General features: G+C 39.6%; 1 protein-coding gene across 3 annotated transcripts in view; it reads right to left on the bottom strand.

Moving 5' to 3' along the window:
- Positions 1-23,124, bottom strand: part of SULF2 (sulfatase 2) — a 116,798-nt gene extending 93,674 nt beyond the window's left edge. For 2 of the 3 annotated variants that reach the window (XM_027697500.1, XM_027697495.1), the window contains exons 1-2: positions 23,038-23,119; positions 14,774-14,862 (exon numbers count right to left, since the gene is read on the bottom strand). The gene's annotated coding sequence lies outside the window, so the exon portion shown is untranslated. Of the gene's footprint in view, positions 1-14,773; positions 14,863-23,037 lie in introns of all 3 variants that reach the window. The other variant, XM_027697501.1, reaches the window with a different exon arrangement.
- Between the last annotated feature and the right edge of the window lie 829 nt (positions 23,125-23,953).

Genomic DNA, 23,953 nt, shown 5'->3' with positions numbered 1-23,953 from the left:
TATGTGTAAATGTGTATTATGGAGTATGACACTTTTATTGTGAAAATCCTTTAAGAAAAAAGGTACATTTGGGAAAAAATTTCAGCATTATATTGTGGATGTTAAGAAACGTTTATTGTATTTTCCAGAAGTTGTAAGAGCAATTGTTGCTGTTCCCACTTAAGCATCTTTCTTCTGAAATAAGCAAGGGACAGCAGTAATAAATCGCAATTTAATTTTGGAGTAATCTCCTGCTTGGAAGGAATTCAACTAAACGACCTCCACAGGCCCCTTCCAGCCTTCATCATTCTGTGATAGAGAAGTACAGCCAAAAAGTACAAGAAAAGATTTCAGTTTACCATAAAATCGCCCAAAGTTTGTTGTTACTATTGGTATGTACAGCACAGCACAACAAGCACTAAGCATCTGATGCATGTAAAGCTACACAGAGCAGAATCTACTGTGTCTTAGTTCTAAAATTTTTAATTGTTACTGTTTTTCAGACAACTGCTCTAACATTATAAGAATGTTCAGAAGAAATTCTGAAGTGATCTGAAGGAGAAGCCTTCTCCAATCTCTTACATTTTTATGCAGTTAATTAAACACATCTTAAATGTGAAGCATAGTTCATTCAGACTCATAATTCATCATACATGACATCACACACATACACATAAAGCAAGGTCTGGAGAAACGTGAAGAATTAGCTTTTAAAAAGGACAGAATTCTGGCACGAACATGTCACTGCAGTTTCCTTAACTGTAAGAATGCATCACAAATTTACAGATGGAATTAGCTTCAGGCTTTTACTAAGAAATAAATGCTGCTCCTCTTTAGAATTTGGTTCAAAATGGAAACCAGCATGTCACAGCTCCTTACAAAAGATGAGACTCTCTGTGTTTCTATATATTCATTCCAAGTACAGAGCAAACACACAGATGAACTGAAACTGCCACAGCCTGATCAGATGACACAAGTGAAAACAAACCTCTGGATGACAGAGAGACATTAAAATTGAAATATTCCTGCTTTTCGGTTGGGGGCTACATTGGCAGCACAAACTTGAATCACAGCTATTGCTGAAGACTCCCAACCTTCCAGCTATACTTCAAGCAAGCACAGCTTGGTGAACTTTGTGCTCAGATTCAGGGATGAGTAATTGTCACAAACACAGTCACACTCATGGTAACTTTGCAAGACAAAATTTCACATCGAGCAATCCAAACATCTACTGCATTTTTGAGCTATAAAGAAGGTAACATCAGCAGCAGAATATGTAAATTTAAGCTAGCATTCATGCCTGCAAAAAAATGTTGGTGCTTGTTCCATTTACAGTAACATATCTAAAAAGAACATGTCTTAAAAGCACATCTATATTTTGGACATTTTAAGCTGCAGCACTCTTGTGAATATAGAGTGTAGCTGCAATACTAATTTTTTTTTTAAAGGAGGTTTAAGAGACACGTGATACAAAACAATAAATAAATAATTAACAACAAGCTCAGTATGACTTATCCAAGGTGTCTTGTGTATGACAAATAGCCTAATTCAGTGCACGCAACTGGACCCTCTGCCAGGCACTTGCCTGGCCACCTGTAGCACAGAAAATAACTTGGACATTTTACTTGTAACAAGCTTTATTCCTTTCTGTCATTTCTCTGTTGATCTGTTTCATCTTTGTTTTTAACCAAATATACGTAGGTATAACCTACAGGAGACAAACAGCTGAAGCACGTTTCTAAGTTCAGCATGAAAATACCTTAGATTTCATATTTCTAATCAACATGGATGCTTGATCAAAAGGCAGGAAGGCAATCTTCATACAGTTTAAGTATTAAAATTCAAAGTGATCTACCCAGCAACAAAATGAAATGAAATTAATGAAATGAAAACACAGAACGAAAACTACACATCTGTTATTATATACTGGGGGGGATGGGGAACAGTTGGCATAAAAAAAAAAGATTAAACAGCAAAACCATGAAAATCCCACAATAACCCCACATACATATTCCCAGTGCTATCAACAAAGTAATAAACAACAAGAAGTATGTTGTCCCAAAGTTCAAAGTTCACCACTTCCTAACATCAAATGCTCAGACCAGACAAATTAAAAAAAACAAAGCACACAAAACCACCAATTTTTTTTTCCCTCTATTTAAAATCCAAGCAAGTACATACAGACAATCATTTGTTTCATAGCCAAGCCATATATACCTGGCCTTTAGCATTATGAACATATCTACTTCAACACCTACTTCTCAACAAGATCCTTTCCCATCTAACATCTGCTAACAGAAGTAACATTAAAATTTATCAGTGATGAACCACAGTAGAAAAGAGATCCTTGGTCCTGCAACCCACAAAAGTGAGAGCTGACGTCTACTGCCAAGTTCTCAGCTGATTTAGAGGGAACATTTTTCTAAGATAAATGCACAGCACAACATAAAAAGGCAAAGGAAAAGCTCAAAAAAATAGCCCAAATTAAACAGTAAATAGACAATTTGGATTATTCAGTTCCACTTTCAACTCCTCAACCTGAATCTTGTAGGACTACGAGCCAGTTTGATGTCTAAGTCACCAGCCTCAAAGCAGCTATACAGCAGTGGAAACTGTCTCCTCCTTCCACCTACAGCTCCAGCCCAAGGAGCAGGAGGGCAGAGCCAAGTTCCAAAGCAGCAGAAGGCTGCACCATCCCTCCATCAGGCACACAACCCCTGGAGAAGGTCAAATACAAACATCTGCACACTCCTATTTGCTCACTTTATAACAAGTGCAGCAAGAAGACAGAATAAGATTATTCATTGACTGCAGTCAAGGTCAACTGGATGCTTGAAAGTAAGAAAATCTTGTTAGTTTACAAGGAATATACTGCTCTGTTTCTAGGCTGGAAGAATGAAATCTATTACTTCTGTTCACTAAAAGCAAATACAAACCTAGTTTTCCAAGAACCACTGTTTTTCTTTTTTCCAACTACTTTTAATTGTACATTTGTACTTCACAATAAAGAAAACACTGGTTTTTTTTCCAAATATTTAAATTTAGTAAAACCTACAGATTGTGGCACAAATCTAATTTTTTTTTTTAACTACATTAGACAAATACTGGGCCACTGTCAAACCCAGCTCTAAGTGTGTAAACAGGGGCAGCGTTGCACTGACAGTGTTCTCTGCACAGGAACCCAAACAGAGCACATCAGGTTTCACAGAGCATCATTTATAGGGCTTCTCAGGAAGTATTTTTCCTATCCCATCATATTGCATCACACTGACTTCATGTCAATAAACCCAAGATCCTCTGGGTAGGGGAATGGGAGGAGGGTAAGAGCTGTAACAAAAATATACCAATTTTTTACGTGTAATAAGTTTTCACAAACTACTTCACCCATTTTACATTCTTTTCCTGTTGCAGGTAAAATGATGTTGCAAAATCAAATTTTATTTTCCAAATAAAGATAAATCAGATGTTAATAAGCTATTTTAACTGTTGTTCCCACACAAAACCATGACAATAAATAGAACTTGCTCTGTTAGAGTAATATAGTTTGGGTCTCACACTCAACATTCTCTAAATCATCATGGATACTACCATTATAAAACAAAACATCTAACAAACTAATTCACTTCTAAGGCATTATATACCATTTCCTTATTAAAAAGAAACAATTCTTAAGAGCATTTTAAAGCTCAAAGAAGTTGTTATTAAAACAAGATTAACATGGTATGAACTGTCCACATTTCCAGCCCTAGAGTGTCTAATTTCTGACTGAAATCAAAACTGTAACAGGATAGATTTCAATACCCTAAATATGTATTCAAATCTTGGGCATAGTAATGGAATCAGCATCCATAAACAGCCAGCACTAACCTCCTGTGGTCCTTACCCCTCGAGCTGCCCGGCAATTTACATTTTAACTTTTGGGAAGAAGGGTTTTGAAATTATATCCATCAGGCTAAACAAGAAGGTTCATGAATGTCGTTACCAAACCACTTACAGTCATGTTTGCAAGATCAAAACCTAACTCTGTTTTTCACATATTTGCCTTTAAAATACAAATCTAATCCCAAAACAACATGCTGGTTTTCCATTGGAGTGTTTACACTTGAAAAAGAAGTATTTTCTAGCACAAATGTGAGATGAGCTTCGTACCATACCTATATTACAGAATATTTATGCAAAGTATTTCCAGTCCTTTGAGACAAACAGAGGTGGTATCTAAAGTCTCCTCATGTGCCCACACTGTGGGCAGCAGCATTTAACCTTCCTGCAGGTACGGATGTAAAAGTACAGGGAAGAGGGAAACCAAACACAAGAGTGGAAGCTCTGAAGAGTTAAGTATCTGAAGAACCATTAAGAAGGTAATTTCTTTTCTATAAACAAAAGCATTTCAGAGAGATTATCTACTATGATATTCATCAAACATTATATGAAATCTTCTGTGATAATTCAAAGTATTTAAAAAAAAAATCTTTTCCCTTTTTGCAAATACATGCAATGAGAATCTTATTCAGTGAAGAGCATTTCTGAAATTTCTTGCTGAAATCTTATTCCAGAAATGTTTTAACTTTTTCCTTCTCATGCTTTCATAGTTTCATCTTTGAGAGCTCATGACAATTCACTGCATTGTAAGGTATTCAGAAATTACCTGTGACAAATGAATACATGATGTCAGATTGGCCCATCAACAAGAGGGCAAAATTATTTTTACACACAAAACTTAATCTGAACACATACCACATGAGAATATTATCCAGAGCACAGTTTAATACACTCAATATATTTTTTTCTTAACTGGTCTTGAAGGAATTCAGGTTCAGCCTTCAACCTGAACAAGTTCTGGCTCAATAGCACCGACTGCAGATTTGTACAAATTAATAGAAACATCACATACATCTATAAAGGAACAACTTCTCTCACTGATTTCTTTTTAAACGCAAGAGAAGACTAGAAAGAGATATCACTGAGCTTAGGATTCAAAATATCTGAAAAGCATATTCCTACTCTTTCAAAAGCTTGCAATTTGGTTCCTCACCACCACTAACCAAGAGAAGCAATTCCCTTATAAATTTTAGAATAAGGGAATTACACTGTGTGTAATTCCAATCTTCTCAGTCACAGTTGCTTTTTTTCCTCTAGCAGTAGGAATACTCAGAGGTGAAACAGGGAAAGGACCCATGGAGACCACCACCAAGTCTGAAATCCTGTTAAACCACTAACAATACCAAAACTAACAGACCCTGACAGAATAAGCTCATAAACAGAAAAGCCCAGGGACTAAGCTGTGGGGCACTGTAGCTCCCTTTGTACACAGCATTCCCTGTACTCTCTGATGACTGACAGAAAAAGTTTTCATCTTCAAGACGCTCCAGTCAGTAAAGAGAGAGGGATTTTTGCAACTTAAAAATTCCTTTGGTTTGGACTTAATTTGCACAAAAACCAACAGGTTGATATTTTGCTTCTTCCTCTGCAATAAGAAAACAAAACAAAAACAATAATACCAGGAAAATACAGGACACTTTTTCATCATTTAAGTTCAGGCACAAAGCCACATCATAACAACATAACAAACCACAACTTCAGTAGTATTTCTACAGAATCACAATTTTTCCCTCCCTTACAATAAGAAGGGTTGCAGTGCCCAGTAGGATATAATGTGGTGGATCCTTTACATACAGGCTCTTAAAAGAGAGGAGAAATTCATTTAACCACCAGGTAGAATATACACAAAGTCAAGTTTGGATGTCAGTGGTTCCACAGCAAGTGAAAAAGCTTGTGCAGTCCTATCTCAGGAATGTTCTCTCTGTGTTGAACGGTTTTTTTACAGGTAACAAGGAAATGAGGACACATAAAAGAGAATGCCAGCTCTCCCCAGCTGGTGGAGGTAGATGGTCTCTAGCAAAATGGCAGAGCTCAAGGCACACACAGAGCAAAGACACTGCTGATTCTGTGTGGTGCTCCAAGCCACCTGGATGAACGGAACAAGTTCCCAAGAATCCGCTCATGGAAATTTCTTCTGTCCCTCCCAATGTTGCGTATTTTTAACGTATCATCATCAAGAAGTGATTCTTGGGTCATAACAAGTCCCAAAATAAGTGTCTGAATAAGTGCCCTGAAACAGCCCAAGCTTCCCCAGTGCCCCTCCAAACCCATCTGTCTACGCGGCCAACACGGGACTCGGGATTGCTGTGGAGCTGTCTCCATCTGTTCTTGGCAGAGCAGCTCCACTACAGCACCAGGCTGAGCACTCAGGAAGTTGTTTCTACCTGTTCTTGTTGCTTCCATGAGCAAAAGAAAAAATAAGAAAGAATTTCATCTCCAAAGGAAATTTGTGGTAAAAACTTCAAGGAACAGACGGAGCGGAAAGGATTGGCTCTAGAACAGCTGTTTCTCAAAGCCTCACCCTGTAAGCACTGGATGTTCTAAATGTCAGAAAAGGTTCAGGTTGTTTTGGATTATGAATTACTTAATAGGTCTGTGACAGACAATATGAACTGCTACTGCACATGGGTGTGAATAATCATTCCGTCTTTTTTTCCTGATTGTTGTGCAACTTCATTTCCTGAAAAAGAACATATACTTCAGAGATGAGCCCACCCAGGTGCCAGAGAATCCCATTTGCATCAGAAAAGTGGTATTCAGCTCTGCCCTTAGACAAGATCTTCATTATTATTTTATGGTTATATTTGGATTCATTTGCATAACACAGCCAAGCAATAACAGAACTGCATCAGTTACAAACTTGCCTACCAATATCTGCACTAGTTCTAGTTTAATTTAAAGCATGCAAAAGAAGGGAGACCCTGGGAAGCTGCCAACAATAATGTCCTCCTGCACGTTAAGCAAATAGTTTGTTTCCTCCACAGGAGACAGATCAATACTCAAGAAACAAAAACGAAATCAAGAAAAGCTAAAAGCTTAGTAATGTAAATCAGGGTGGAGAAAAAAAAGAAAGAAAGCTCCTCATTGGCATTCTACAACTTCTGCAGACCCCCATGGCCCATTAGCTAATTTCTGTTAAAACACACAGCTCTAGAATAATAAATGCCAGTGGCACATTTCTAAAGGTTTGTGGCAACTGAAGTAAACATGTCCCTGTTCCCAGGACACCAAGAGACAGAAAATTAACCAGAGGTTAACTGGGTCATTAGCTAGAGCACAATATAGGTCACTGCAGATTTAATTTAGTTTGTATTCAGCTAAAGAATCAAATACAGCAACCAGTTCTCACAGCAGGAAAACAAGTAACTTATCAGCATGCTAACGTATCTTGGATACCAGGGCATCAAGTCTGTCGTTACAATTCATACCTCTTTGAACTAATTTCACATCATTTTGATGAAACAAAGTACAATGTATACACACACATGCATACAACTTACATGGTTCTGAATGCAAGTATGCAAATACACACACAAATACTGAATATTTAACAAAAAGTCCAAGTGGCCACACTTAGTAATGAAATAAGCTCATTTCTACATCTCTAACTTCTTGTCTCAGATGAGTAAATTAAATTAAGAGTAAAAAAGGGTCTGAATAACTTCTTGAAAGTTTTGTAGACATTTAGTGGATTGTTTCCCGTATCTTTGCTCTCAACACAAATCACATTAAAATCCGGGGACATTACCAAAGTTCAGTACACCATAATATGTTCTACTGAAGCTTCCCAAAATCTGAACAGTCTCTCCTTCTTCTACAGTTGGTATTGTTTATAATACATCTAAAGAAACAAAAGGTGCACTTCTTGATCATAGTTCTCGAGCTTCACTAATAGCAGGTGGTTCTTACCAGCAGAACAATGTTAAATGAAGCAACTGTGCACCCCACCACCCTCTGTAAAAAGGATTTTCCCCCCTGTGTCCCAGCTTATAAGCTTTCATAAGTATAAACAGAGCAACTCAATTTTGTTCCAAAACACTCATAAGAAAAACAAGTGCAATTTATGATTTTGGGGGTTTTTTTCCAATTTTTTTGGCAATATTAAAATAGTTTAAGATGCAGGTTTTCAGCAGCAACACTTGAATCCTTAAATTAAGGATTAATAATGTATCACACACATTGATGAATGTGTGACTCACGAAGGACACAGACAGCAAGTTCTATTTAAAGCTTGGCATGGCAGGAATAGAACACTGAGATGGAAATGCTGGAAGGCAGAGAGCAAAAGGGGTAATTTGCTAGAGAAAAAATCTGCCTGCAGAGGGATGTGAGAGCACATTTTGCACAACAGATTAGCTGTGCAGATAATATATTAACAAACCACGGCTCAAACAAAATAAAGGTGTCAAGTACCAGCCCAGTGTCAGACAGCAGCTGTACTTAGAGAGGTCTGTGTTCCACTGCAAGCACAGACTGGATTTGCTGCTTGGTGATTTTCTGAAAGCTCCACCTGCTAGAAATTAAATGACCTCATGAATCACTTAACTCTTATCTTGCACAGCAGTAGAAAAGCTCAAAAATCCACACCTAAACAGCTCAAAGAAAAAAGCAAAATAACATTTTTGGTTTTGCACTGAAGTGTAACAGATTTCAAACCAAAGGTGTTGCTTTACTTTTTTTTCTTTTGAAGCAGGCTGATCTTAAGGCCTTGAAACAGGATTAGACGGAAAAAACAACTAAATAAATCTAAAGCAAGAACAAAAGACTTTTTTTTTTTAATTCTCTGCAGTAAAATTTTTTAAAGCTTATTATAAAAGCATGTAGCTTTCCTAGAAATCAGAGATATATAGCACCTGCATTAGGAACTTGCAAACCTAACATTTTTTCTTCTCCACTTCTTGCAGAGCTACAGAAATGTGGTTCATGAGTTCTCTTGCCTAAACTCACATCAAGATCACAACTGAAAAAAAAATAAAACCAGTGTTTAACTAAACTAAATTCTGTAGCACTATCCAGTCTAGCTCCATAACCACGTGAATGTACAATTTCTGCAGCACGGGGTGTCTAGAGCAGCTGATGTGAAGCATAATAGCATTTAGAGTTCAGAAAAACCACCACCCAAATCATGTGGTTTCCACACTATATGCTTTAGTGTCCTTGCTTTAGTGTCATTGTTTGGAGTTTGTTTTTCCCCCTCCTCCAGAAGATGATGTGTAATGTTCAACAATACCTTGAATTTATAGCCAGCTAAACGGTGTTACATTCCTGAGACATCTTTTTATAACACAGTAGTGAATCAACCTGCAAAAGGCTTTCTGGGCAATTAGTTTATTAACAGCCTCAGCTCTTTGCCTACTAGGAGTCAAAATAATCCTTATCATATTCCAACTTGAACACAATAACCTTCACAATCTACCAAACACATTCATAAGTCATCAGATAAGCAATTTTAATTGCTGCTTCTTCTGAACACAAAGTTTGCCTGGGACTTGGAACACAGTTTTAAATTAACAAGTCTTTTTTTTTTAAAAACTGAGTCACAGAGAATCGTTAAGTTTTTTCTCTCATTGAACTGTCATCTTTCAACCTGCCATTTATCTAACAAAAAATTTCCTCTCTTTTTCTGCTGCCTTTTTTCTCCTAAGCAATCTTATTCTAATCACACTTATGCACCTATCCTAAAGTTATTTCCCTTCTCTTCATACCACCTTACTGATCCATACTTAATGAAGGGCTGAAAACTACAAATTACCACCCAGAAGAAAGCTTCAGTTATGAAAGAATCCAAACACAAACGGTCAAAAATTGTTAAACCATAAAACAGGTTCAAATTTAGTGAAAAGATACATTTACAGGCAAAGAAAATCCATCAAGGCTTATGAATTGTGACACTGTAAGCCCAGCATAACTTGCAGAACTTGCTGAGCCATAGGGACTTCTCAGTATCATACCTCTCTATGTCTGTGTTCTTCTGACATGCTTGGGTGCCTTTTATCAGCTGCAACAAGAGATAAAACACTGGGCTTGACACATCTTTGTGACTGCCTTGGTGTGAGAATGAGAATAATGGACTAGACCAGCGTGTTATTTATCTGCAGCGTCCCAGTACTATTTTTACTTTTGAGATTCTTAAACAGATTTTTTTTTAAGCAGACCAATAAAATACATGCCATTTTCCAACTTCTGCTGAAACAAACCGAGGTACTCCATTGTTCAAAATATGTTTTCACCACCTTATGCAGCACAGTATTGCTTACAAAACCACCCCCAAATAGAAGGTCTTGAAACAGCTGTGCAACATCCTTGCCCTATTTAGCAAGGCAGAAATGGATGATGTTCCCCTCTCCCAACTCCATCAGTGTGAACACAGCACACTGCAGTGGCCACTTTCCCAGCTATCTCCTTTTACTGTCATTTAAAGAGAAAAGCTACTTAGATATCACCACACGAGGTTTTCTAAAGAAGTAAAGGCAAATCAAGTTACTCAAGTAGAAGAGTAACCCCCGACACATCAGAAGAATTTGCAGTGAACTAAAATGTATTGAAAGTGATTTTGATCTCAGTCTTGTGTTTTCCAAAACTTGTGCACCACAAACAGGATTATTGAGATATCGTGATCAAACCCAAATAAGTTTTAATAACAAGTTCCTATCTGCAGTAAATAGCTTCAGCTTGGAACTCTAAGGCTTGTATCACAAAGAACAGTTGACATCTTCTGCAGGGGTTTCCACTTGAAGTGCAATAACTTCTCTATCAGAGGTTTCTATAGAACACATGCTTACAAAGGAAAGAGGATAATACAGAACAACATTAACTTTTTTTCCTTCAACAAGAGGTTATATAATGGAACTACTAAACTTGGACTACTTCCTTCAGAACACAATGCAGCACTAAAGATACAGTAAACTAAGAGAAATCTGACAGACACCCTTCCTAAGGCTACTGACTGCAAGAGCAGCCACGGAATCTGGGATCAGTGGTTCAAGGGAAGTTCCTTCCACAGCTGATGATCTTTCCTTCTATGTCAGCCAAGTACAGAGGATGAATACAACAAACAACTTGAACACTGTTTTGCAGTACCAGGGGCTATTCTAGGTTATAACCTTTCTAGAGGTAGCCTGAGTTCACTCAAAAGTAAATTAAGTTTAATTCATACAGGGTATGATTTTTGCCTTTTTTTTTCCCCTTCATCTCCCCACAGATGATGATTCATTTCTTCTGATTCCTCTACTGGAAATATTTCTTCAGCTTGTCAGAATAGTGAAGTGCAGGATTACACAACACAATTTTCTGGGAAGCTGACATATGCTCAAACATTTCATTATAATTGACTTGGACTTAACAAGCTGAGTTCATGTTGTGCAAAATAAATCAAAACTAGACAGATCATTTTCTCATAGCATATAAGGAAAGAATAGGAGAAAGAGTATAGAAACTTGCATATTGTGGTTCAGTGTTTTAAAATCCTGATCTGCAAATGGTTTATCTAATTTTGAGACTATCACATCAGAAAAAAAAAATTAGAATAAAAATGTGATCAAGAGTCAAATGAACTAAGTCACTAAGATAAATGCACAGAGTAGATTTTTTTTTAAAACAGAGACCAGATGTTTGAAAGCCCTTTAACTGCCTTTACCTATGATGCTTTCGAATTTTATTTCAGGTTTGGTTTTGGCATTTTTTTTATAATTCAAAAGCATAACTGAAAAAAATCATTTAATACTACACCACATGACTACGCTGCATTCCTTAGGATTTGTGACATATGTGCTAGACACCAGTGTCAACAAGATATTTAAATTCATATTGCCACAAACACATGTCTATAAGGAAATCAGCACACTGGAAAATTCTGATCTTGCTTTAGGTTTGTTTTAAATCAACATCACTTTGCAACAGTAGTTTCCAATGGATGTTGGGTGATCAGCACCAACAACCTTGCTCTGCAAGGCTGCTTATAATGTGTCATTTAATAATGCAGAATAGCATCTAACTACACATTAGCTGATGAAGGATGAAGCAGCTGAGCACGTGCCAATACGGAAATCAAGAGCTCAGATTCAGTGTTAATGATTTCTCTGCTTCTGATATAAAATTTCCTTACTACATAGGCAGTCCCCATTAAATTTCTTCACACGTGTAATTAAAGCAAGAGAGTAACTTAGTTTATCCACCACAGCAGTAACAGAACACATCAGAAGCCTTCAAAGTTTTAGGTTTGACCCTTTTTTCCCTCTGGGTTCTCTAAATAACTTTAAATCTGTAACACACACACATGCACCACCCCCACACACGCCACCTTTCAGAAATTAGGATTATGAATAGCCTGCAAATCCTGTTCTCCCTTTCTACAGGCAATGCCTTAAGTTATTAAAAAACATTCTTTCTGTTTTGAGATGTCATTCATCAGAGTAGTTGCTTCAGCTTGGCTTCCACTTGACTGCTCACTCATAGTCAAAAAAATTCCTGTAGTATAAAGCCAGGGTCAACAGTTAGCAACTGCAACATTGAATTATACACCAAAAAATTGTTTTCTGTTTCGTTACAATGGCAGAAAATACTTATTTTATCTTTAATTATCTGAAGAAAAATTTAAAACTAAATCAGGTTCAAATCAATGCCCTCACAATGTTTTGTTTCTTTCAGAACACGATGTAAATTATAGTTTTCACCTGATTATCTTCAAAAGTCTTCACAAACACTGAAGATTTTGGTAGACCAGTTGGTTGGAGAGAAGAAAATAAAAAAGATACTAATCTGAAGGGGCCTAATCCTGAAATTTCACTTGGACACCTAATCAGTGCAATTTGTAGAACTCTGTGCTTCCAGTGAAATCAATACAACTCCACAGCTATTTCAACTCCCTCTCAAAAATTTAAGCAGAGCTATTCAAAAGTATTTATTAAAAGTACAAAAACACATTAACCTGTTGTATAAAAACTAATTCCAAGAGTGCAGAGAATCTGCAAAATCTGGAGTACTTGTGTGTCCGCAGATCAGAGCTCAATTTAGAGACACCTGAACTAGTTCTAAGTAATTTACCCATCCTAGAACAAAGGTCTGCCCAACAGGTAGAACCCAGAGCTCTGCTCAGGTCCCTAACACAGGCACACTGCTTCCAGAACTCAAGGAATCCTATTTGGAGAGAGAGCTCTGTTACACCAGAGTACCTGTACCTCTGGTGACCCACAGGCCAGACGGGCAAGAGCATCCAACAGTATCCAAGGCCAGATTTCCAACAGTATCCAAGTAACAGTGGGGGCAGAGAAGAGCAGGCAAATGGCAGGGAGACACATGACAACTGAAAACGGTGCTGATACCCTCCTTCCCATCAGCTGCACTTTTTAGCAGACAGCTTCACCCAAACACACAGTATTTTTGCCCCTTCCCCAAGATGCTCCGTTACATCTGTGGCAAGAGGAAATGAGATTTGAGGCAGTAGATCCAACGTGAGAATGTTGCATTAGATCTATTCTGGAGACTTTTCTATGCAAGGGAACTCTTTATTTCTTACCTTAAAGCAAAACAGGAATGGCAGGGGACTGGAAATAGCCAAGCATTTGGCCTAGAGGTAATTATTTTAGAAGTATTTGAATAATAGCAAATCGAAGAATCAGACATCTGTCACTCCTAATTCAATTAAATTCTGCTGCTGGCTCTCAACCCACCCTAAAAAAGCCAAGTAAAAGTATCAGTGACAGGAAGAGGAGGAAAACGCCTTGTTGTTCAGCATGAGGTTTAAAACAGTCAGTGCTCAGAAACTACTGCCTTACAGCACAGTACAAGTTAAGACTTTAGGCAAGAAAGCCCTAAAGTTTTGAGTCCCATTTCCAAACAGAATTCACGTTGATAATTGATGGGCAGAGGTCATCTTGTCTGCAAGCCAGACAGCTGACTATCCAAGCACAAACATTATCTCCTGCCCATGGATGAAACTCAGAAAACTGGCATTACGCTGGATTCTTGCAAAGAAATACATCTCACCAAACACATCTGGAGTTATTCCGTTTCTTTGCCTTTGGCAACATTGGCTTCCTCTGTGGCAAGGGGTTTTTGGAAAGTGGGCAATACTAAATACCTGATATTTCACTGAAAGCAGAATCAAATAACTCTTTCCAAAGAGGGCAGTCATGCTCATCCTTCAGGTGTTTTCGTGCATTGAAGCTCCATTTCATCCTGTGTAAGTTAGTCTTATATGTTTCAAGATTTGTATCCAGCTGAACTGGAATCTTTCTGGCGACAGTGCTGCATCCATAAAAGCAGCAGCCTGAAACTCAACAGAGCCTTTAAGTACATATTAAGCTTTACTGTTAATTAAGGGATTTAGAGTTTTCTGCATTAAAGAATTTAGTAGCACTAAGAAGGTGGTACTTGGGTATCCAAAAGCCTAGATCACAGTGAAAGATGACTAACTGTAAGACAATCTCCACAGCAGCACTCTTCCCAAGGTGCACCATGGATGCATCCTTCCTCATTAACAAGGCATGTATTTTTACATGCAATGGGTGTGAGAATTTCTGAAGTTACTTGGAACTCAGACCCTCTACAGTTCCTCCAAACCACAGCAGAAATGCAAGTTTTTAAAGCCTTGAGAAGAACCAGGTAGTTTTTCTGTAGGTAAACTTATTAGGTGAAATGGTTTCAGTGGTAGAGCATTGCATTTATAGCATCACACTACTAATTTTCACATCTAATCAGTTATTCAAGGAATGGAAAAGCATCAGACATCTCCTCTTCAAAATTATTTCCAATAATCCATCAAGTGATGAAAATGCAACAGCTGATTTTTTTTTCTGCTCTGTGACTATAATGACTTGCAACGAAGTTAGCCCTGTATTCTTGCATCCCATCATTATTTCACGGACAAGTCTGCAATAATTCACATTATAAATGCAATGAAGAGTAAAAAACATACCAAAGAAAGGGGCATTTAACACTTTCACTGCAGTGCCCTCCACATCATGCCATTCTCAGTCTGGGAACATTTGCCAGGTACACAGCAACCTAATATAAAAAAACAAAGAATATTTAGGAGAGAGTATAATTTTCACAGTCCTTTTGCAAGTCACCTGAGATTTCTAAGGTATCAGTACAGAGTTTCCAGTTTTCTTTTATACATCATCTAAGAGCACACTCTCTGAGTTCCTCTGGAAGCTCTCTCTTCCCCATTTTTGCAAAGTCCTTGCTTTAGTACATCAGCTTTAGTAATTCATTGTTTACAGGACAGTCCAATTGTACAAGTTAAGTGACTGGCTGCTGCAGTAACTTCTAGGTAAAATTCAAAACTGAAAAAAAATTACATAAATACATTGTGACAAACACAATCACAACACGACAGAAATAAGATGTGGAGGCAGTCCAACTCAGCAGGCTGACCAGCAACAGCACTGGAAGCAGTCTGCAGTTTGTCACAGAGTTGTTCAGGTTAGGAGGGACCTCTAGAGGTTACCTGGTCCAACCCCCCTGCTCAAGTAGGGCCATCCCAAGCTTGTTTCCCAGGACCATGTCCAGGTAGCTTTTGATTATCTGCAAGGAAGGAAACTCCAACATCTCCAGGCAACCTGGTCCAGTGCTCAGTCACTCTCAGAGTAAAGAAGTGTTTCCTCACGCTCAGACAGTGCCTCATCTGTCACTGAACACCAGAGAGGAGCCTGCCTCTGTCTGCTTTTTACCCCTCCCATGGGTGTTTTATCTAACTTGAAGATATTTCCTCCTCTGAGCCTTATCTTCTGCCAGCTGAGCAGTCCCAGCTCTCTCAGCCTTAAACACCTTGTGGCCTTTCAGGGGATTCTCCCAAGTTTGACCATTTCTCTCCTGTACTGGTGAGCACAGAATTGACACAGAGCACCAAGCACAGTCTTACTGGTGCTGAGTAGAGGGGAAGGACCAGATCCTTTGACCTGCTGGGAACACTCCTCCTAATGCAGCCGAAGATAACATCGCCTGCTTTCACCATGAGGGCATATTACTTTTTTATCACATGTAAAAATCCCCACAAATTCTCAAACTCCCCAACAATAGTGTATTAATATGAAAAAATTCTGGTATGACTAATAAATTGCTAAACACTTCCAGAGCAGCTATTTGTTAAGTATACCTCAAAAGATTTGAATACAGAAATACACACCATAACTTAAGAAGGATCACAGACACAGAGCAGAAATTCATTTTGTATCCTTTCAATGATCTGCTTTCAATCTAGATTTTGGACCAAGGTGCATGGGGGCGGGGAGGAGAAAACAAAAGCAAATGCCACAGATGAAGGAAAACAACTAATTCCAGCATCACTGTGGCAAACTGATGGAAAACTCCAGCTAGCCACTGCCACTGATTTTTGTCCTAACAAATTAGATATCCCCTTGCCCTTTCACAACTCACTCAGCAGCCCTGTCACAGGTAGATTGCTTAAAACTCCACATGCAGACATAACTCCTCCTGGCTTTTAAGACTGGGCAGACATTTGGTTCCTGAGCCTCAGCAGTTCCCAGTGAGCATCCTGAATGCTCCAACTGCTGCATCCTCACTGCAGATGCAATGAATGCACACATGGAAGACTAAAAAGGGAAGTTATCAACGTGATATTGGGAGCTGAGCCTTTGCCCTGAGGTCAAAGAGAACAGCAAAATTCAGCACACAGACAATTAAAGAAACACAGTGCTGGCATGAGGAAACCTTATTGAGCATTAAAACTTCAATGTCTGGCAAGCTGATTTAGTGTTGGTTCAGATAAGAATAAAAATATAGTCTTACTTTGCAGTGTAATTGATAGTAGAATGTTTTCCACTTACGTATTTTATACACATACACAGGAAAGGTCAATTTGAAGTAAGTATTGCAAAGAGTTTATTTTCTATCTTAGACAGGAAATCTGTCTTTCAGCTGCTCTTTTGTCACAGATTTACTCTACATACAGACCCATTTCTCTTTCCTTAGTATCATACTAGTGAAATCTACAGGAATCAAACTTAAAATCCTGCATAAAGACGAATATTTACACATTCTGAAAAGTAGGAATGGTATTAGTGCCTCTTGAAGCCTGACACAACCAGGCAATGGTGCATTTCCAGGTTCTTCCTACTCCTATCACTACCTTGATTTTGGCCCCAGCTAGTTTTAAATCTACTTTCCTTGATGTTATTAGCAGTTTGAAAAGAAGCAAGTGCAATAAACCCAGAGAGCTGACTCTAATCTCACGGGGTTCTGTCACACCCACCTCTGCCACCAGAGCTGCCTTGTCTCCATTCTATATCAGGAACATGGAATCAGATACAGTCAAACACAATCCATAGTATGAACACATTCATCCTGCCAGTGACACTCCGAGACTGAGAAATCAGAGCTAACTGAATTTGATGAGAAACACAAACCTAAAGTAACTGCTTCACAACTGAAGCAGTTCCATTAATAGACATAGTAGAAATACCTTAAAAAAATATCAAAATACTCAAAAGAGTACTTATTCAGAGAATTCTTTACAAAAATTTGACTCAGTAGGTAACTGATAAATAGAGAAAGTTTTGGAATTGATCCCTCTTCAAGCTTAATGTTCACTACTACAACTCTGCTAAATATTAACAGAGGGATGGGGGTTCTAACAAGTAACTATAACTATACTCTTTAAATAAGAATGTGGGAAGCATTATATGCTTATACCTCAGCAATACAGCAATCAAGTACAACCTGATCACAGAGGGCTGATCCCAAAATGAAGGGATCCCTGGAGCTCAGCCAGCCTACACCTTTGCTCCACAGGAGAAAGGAGGTATTTGGAGCTCTGATGTCCATCTAACCTGATAAAATTCTCACAACTTTCCTGGGTACTCAATTCCTGTTCTTTGAAATGCAATATGAAATGCAGAAGACCATGTTAGCCCCGTCAACACATACTGCATGTTCATACTGTAAGCTTATTTTCAGGACCCTCTGCCCAAGATCACTAGGAAAAAGTCACAGAGCACACCACCTTGTTAGAGGACAGGGGAGAAATCAAAGGCTTCCTCAAAATCTTAGGAAGAAGGAATTCCATTTGGCTTCTCATCTAATTCCAGGACACTAATTCAGTCTTCACTTATTGGGATAATAATTATTTTAGATCATAGATAATTCTGCTCCTTTCCTCTAGATTCCTCCTAGGGAGGTTCCTGTATTATGTTTTCAGGGCAGTTCCTTAAGAGGAAAAAATGCCGGTATGTGACAGCTCCCAGCAATATGGGATGAAAAACAATTCCTCAATCTCTAGAAATACAGCCAAAGACTTAAATGAGGGAGTGCTTCATTGCAGGTTCAGCTTTTAAACATTACTGGTGCCAAGGTACTCTTTCTATCTCCTGGTACAAAAATATCACGAGGCATATATTCTGCTTTGCTATATAAAACCTGCCAAATTCAGCCTCTATTCCCATTCCCTCATCTCCCTTCCCACAGTGCTGCACACGGTTGTTTAAAAATTAAAGCCTTCACTTCTTTGAAGATCCTGTTGCACTGGAGAACATTTTCTTGCTTAAAACACTTGTTTCTGAATCAGACTTGCAAAGTTCGGTATCTGGTGGTATATCTCAGATGCATCCAAATAACCATGAACATATCAGACTGTGCTTGGCTATTACTTATCTTGGCATAAATCAAATTACATGCCTTAATAGCTTGGGAGCCATATCCTAGAAAAGTTTGCAAGAATCCACATTCAAGAGGTATCAGAATGAGCAGAGGCATCAGACCTTCTACTCAATGGAATGAATCCGTTCAATTCTGAATAAAACTGAATCCTGGTTTTGTGCTGTGTTTAGGTGTTTGGGTTTAGGTGGGGTTTTTTTTTAATAGATACAGATCTCTAACAATCCTATAGGGTTGCTATTTGCAAATCTCACTTCCAGAAGAAGGGAAGAAAGATATTTTTGCCAGCTAAACCTTTCAGTCATTTTTATTCCTTTTAGAATTTCATATAACTGTTATTTTAACTGCTTGTAACTTTTCCATTCTTGCAAAGACTGGCAAAAAATTTTTAAGTATCCGAAAATTATTTTTGTAATTTTGAAAATGGCTGTAACCATCAAGGCTCTCTGGTTCTTTTCAAACTGCAGCCATATTGCAAGATAAAAGCAGGATGAATTCACAATTTAGTTTTATTGTTTGATAGCACAGCAACTTCAGCTGTACCTTTAAATGAGATGAACAGCAGTGGCTGAAGTACAGTATTCAGTCACATTTTAGACCACTGGTGCAGAAGATAGAAAACTTACTTATAAATTGCATTTGGTAATAAACTACTGCAAATACATCATATTGTTGAAGCTTTTATGTTCTGTACAAGCAATATTAGCACTCCAACATGACACTACAAATCCTTACATTGGGACAGACAGGAAGGGGAAGAAAGTCACGAGGAACATCTGAAACTGGACTAAGCCTTTCCCTAAAGGCCTTCTCTGAAGTCGTGGTTAATGCATGAACCAGGTCAATATGCAAGTTTGTATTATGTACAATCATCTGATGGAAAAGGACTTAATAATAAGCGAACTACAGCTGTTAAAAACAAAAACATAAGACAGACTTCAAATTTTCCAGAAGATTATAGGAGGGGTTAATTGAGGTTACAGCACTTTTCTACAGTGCACTGCTGGACAATTTGCTTAACAAAACCAGGACAAATCCCAATTCAACTGCAATGCCTGAAAAAAAGGAAGAGACACCAACATGTGTTAAGTATGTAAAAAAGTCTCCAGCATTCTTTATGGATGTGAAAAGGGAGAATGAATCTTTCATTGCTTAGAGGGAACATTTTTGTCTTGCCAGAGGACAGATTCCCAAGGAATGACATTTTCCTACAACCTGTAATTTTCTCATTTATCATTTGTCAGGGCCCAAAGACCTTCTACTGCACATAGAATGTTTGCACATGTTTAATCATCCTTGTACCAAACAAATGTCACAGTGTGAATGAGGAAATCAGTTAATATCACTGATGACCCTAATTTAACACCATTAATATCACACTGTGAACAGTTACTGAACCTACAAGGTCTGGTATCACAGCTAAGCTCTGGTGGTTGCAAGTCTGTTCTCCAGCACACAGCACCAAGGGAACCCACACAAATATCACAATCAAGGGAATGTGATAGAATTTTTAAAGACTGCTTTGATTCTACAGTTAGACTACTAAACAAGTGTGACTAAAGACAGACCATTTGACAGAGATTTAGATGTGCTAATTAGAACTCACTTATATACACACTCACAGATGCCTCCACTTTCATCAGTGAGCAGTCAGAAAAGAGTCCAAAAGGACCACAAAAACCATTCCACCATGAGACTGTGAGATATCCAGCAAGAGCTAAAGATTTACTTAGTGATTTACAAGGCAGAAGACACATTGCAGTGTTGTCTTCAATGGCAACTATACCATCTTGCCCTTCTGTATGCACAGTTGAGTCACACTTTGTAAAATAACTTCTCTGCACACACTATCTATGAAAAAAGCTTTCTAAGAGTAGAATCATATAATTTTTTCTCTAAGCCATTCATGTCTTCTACACACTTTCTCTGAAAAAGAAAGGATGACTTAAGGGAGTCAGATTATTTAGAAAGTCCTTCAAATGCTGCTGATACTGTAATACAGGGGAAAATAAAAATCCATTAACTACTAGTCTTTTCTTACCATGCACCTACCAAGTATTTGGAGTGGGAGAAGAATTGGAACTTTAGGTTTTGGTACCTTAACTTTCCTTAGAAGCAAGCTGCAATTTCTAAGGCTTCATGTTTCAGTCACAGAAGTAAAACGTACTGGCTTAGGATTCTCATATTAAAGCTGTAAAAACAGAGCAACAAAAACCCCACCCTAAAACACACTCCTGTCCTTTTGACCAGGGTTCTCTCCCTCCACTGAACACTGCTAGCTCTGGGATAACATGCAGGAAATAACACTGTAAAAAAGGATGCATAAAGATCTTCACATTGTTAGGACTTCAACCACAAAGACAGAATCCAGAACAAAAATCTAGAAGCAGATCTAAGAGAATCTCTGTCACAGGTCAATTGATCAGGACTTGCAGATACCAAAAACCTCTTTAAGAAGTTTTCCTTATTCAGTTTCCCGATTGAAAATAAAATCAGCACCTGACACACTTCAGCATCTTTCAGATGCACAATCGTCCTTTCCCAAATACTAATTGAAACCTCAAGTTCTTAAATACAATGAATTCATCTATAAGCTGGACAGTCATAGACAAGGACTCAGTCACAGGGATGATCAAACTGTCAGATCACAGCTGAACCACTGTTGACAGCACTTCCTAGCTCAATAATTTCAGCCTTTCACAATGATTGCTAGCTAAAGTCTTCAAATAAGGCAGGCGATTCAATTGCTTTCTTTTCAGGAACTTGAAATAAGATGCTGCCTATTTCTAAATGGAACATGTCTTTCAGGAGCAATGAGACTTCATCCAATACTTATTTCTTTTGAGGTATTGATATTTACAGTTGTTTACCCATCACCATAAAGCTGCAACTTTCATTTTAGAATACAATATGCAGATTAGCGACAACTAATAGCCTGATAGTGTCAGAATAAAATTAATCTATCTCCTAACAATCCATTAAATATGGCTAATTAGTACTAGTGATTACTCATCAGACCTTTTATTTCACAACATACTGCTTAAACTCACTGAACTGTGAGCTGCTATTCTGATTTTACTGTGGAAGGTGAACCAATGCCAGAAAACATACACAGAAATACAAAATAACAACAACAACAAAAAAACACAGAACATCATTTTTATGGAATTCAGAAATATTACACATCCTTTTTCTTCCCACAGAGGTCAACCACTAATTACCTGAAATCCTCCCTTATCCAACTTGCACCATCATTTCAGAATTTCTCCCCAGGCACCATTTGTGTGAGGGGTGAGGGAGGGTGGTGAGGACAGGCAGTGGGGAGGACAGTTAACCAGCAACAAACTGTATTTTCTGAATGAGACTAAAACAAACCCACACAACCCTCCACATGACAAAACATCTATAGTATGAAAACCCCCCCGATACCAGAAACCTTGCCTTGAATTTCATGATTTGTGCTGAGGAGTGTCCAGAGTTCACCTAACTCCCTAATACAGATTAAAAATAAAGCTGTCCTATTTACACTAATATTTTGAGTGTTTCCCTAATCCTCTCACCGATTCCATTCCCCCATCTCCCAAAAACCAAGAAGAGCAGCTAAGGTAAAACTGAGAAAGATGGTAGCAGGAACAGTTTAGCCTTTGAACAGCACACTTATAAGTTTCACTGCTGCAGGACACATTATGAAATGCTAGGAATAATCAAATTCTATGACGAGGATTGACTTGGAGAACTCATGTAATACATTTAATCTAAACGATGTCCTTGAATGTGTCAGTTTTACTTTCACATAATGAGAAATTCAAAAGAAACACTGCACGTTAACTACAGAAGTATATACTCATGAAAACTTCTTAAAATTATATTTGGACAAGCGAGAGGGAAGGAGAGAGAACTGCTATGCATACAGCTAGCACCAAAACTATTGCTCCAGTTGCATCCTTTGGAGAACTCCTAACCACATTCTACTCTAGTGCTTAAGTTCTTAAAGCATGGCCCACTATGCTTTACATCTTACCTACACTGAGAAAAAAAGCTATTGCACTGCAGGTTAATTTTGGAATGCAGCTGCCACCTAAGTAATTAAGGGGCTTTTCACAACTACTGTCTGATGGCATAAGACGACATTCACTGTTAATAGCAAAGACAATACTTATTGCCATGATAAAAGTTTAGAAAAAGCCACCATATTTTTACCATTAGTTTCCTATTGAATTTAACAGTAGTCACAGAAAAGTACGATCACTTATGCATTCATCCACACGTGCAGCTTGGAGAAACCAAGGCGGATGACACAGATACTGCACCTCAGCAAGGTTTAACATCCATATACAACTTTTAAAAGCATAACGATTAAAAAAAAAAAAGTAGCTAATTAGAGACCTACCTACAGCTCTCCCAGATTTATGCCTGGAGCCCTGCAGCCTTACAGGGCTGTCGAACAGCCCGGCACACGACTGGGAACCAGAAGTTTTTAGCACGGCACATGTTATTTCCCAGCTCAGCCAATGCCTCCCCGCATGACCTTGGGCGAATCCCTCCCCGCGCATCTCCGCTCCTCACCTGGCAGCCCCCGGGTCACGGCGCGCCGAGAACCGACACCGGCTAATTACTCACAGGTGGCTCCGCACCGACGAGGCTACAATAAAGGGAAGGGGAGGTAGGAACTGGCATGGAGGGGGGGGGGGGGGGGTGTTGTTCTTCACCTACAGGTGATAAAAATCTCCCCGCCACGGACTCAGGCTCCCGCCCAGGGGGACAATCTCCCCCACCCCTTCCCCGCTTCCCTCCTGCGCGGGTCGGAGCGGGGAAGGAGGCGGCGGCTCCGGCTCGTAGCGGCAGCCGAGGGAGCCGCGCCCTCCGGGCCTCCCGCCCCCGCCGCCCGAGCCCTCCCGGCGGCCCCGGCCGGCTGCGAGCCCCGCCGGGCGGACACTCACAGGTGTCCCGGAGCCGAGAGAGGCGACGGGCGGCCCGGCCCGGGCTGGGGTGGTCTCGGCACCACACGGGAGGCGAGCGAGCCGGGTCTGCGGGCGCTGCGCTCCCGCCGCGGGGCCGCGGCCGCCGCCCGCCCTTTCTCCGCCCGAGCCGCGCCGCTGGCCAATGCGGGCCGCGCCAGGAGCCGGCTTCGACCATCTGTTGCGAGGCGCCTCCTCCAGCCCCTCGCCAGGGGCTCCCGCCCAAGCGCCGCCGAGCAGGGGGCACCGCAGGGAGCCCGCGGCCCCTCCGAGGAGCTCCTTGCCCTGCGCGCCTCCCCCGCCTCCCCCCGCCGGGATCGCCGCCCCTCGGCGCTGAGGGAGCAGCGAGCGGGGCGGGGTGTTGGTGGCGGAGCAGCAGCTGCGGGAGGGTCTGATCCCCCTCGGATTGAGGGGAGATAGAGCCCCGACCTGATAAAACTTACGCACTTCCCACCCCTTCCCCGGCGTTCCCCGTGTGGGGTGTCAGGAGGCCGACTGTGGAGTGGCGCGGAGGAATGAATGTG

This window comes from Neopelma chrysocephalum, unplaced genomic scaffold, assembly GCF_003984885.1.
Source record: "Neopelma chrysocephalum unplaced genomic scaffold, ASM398488v2 Primary Assembly neopelma1_119, whole genome shotgun sequence".
In the NCBI taxonomy this organism is placed as follows: Eukaryota; Metazoa; Chordata; class Aves; order Passeriformes; family Pipridae; genus Neopelma; species Neopelma chrysocephalum.
This window is presented reverse-complemented; position numbering and strand designations above follow the sequence as displayed.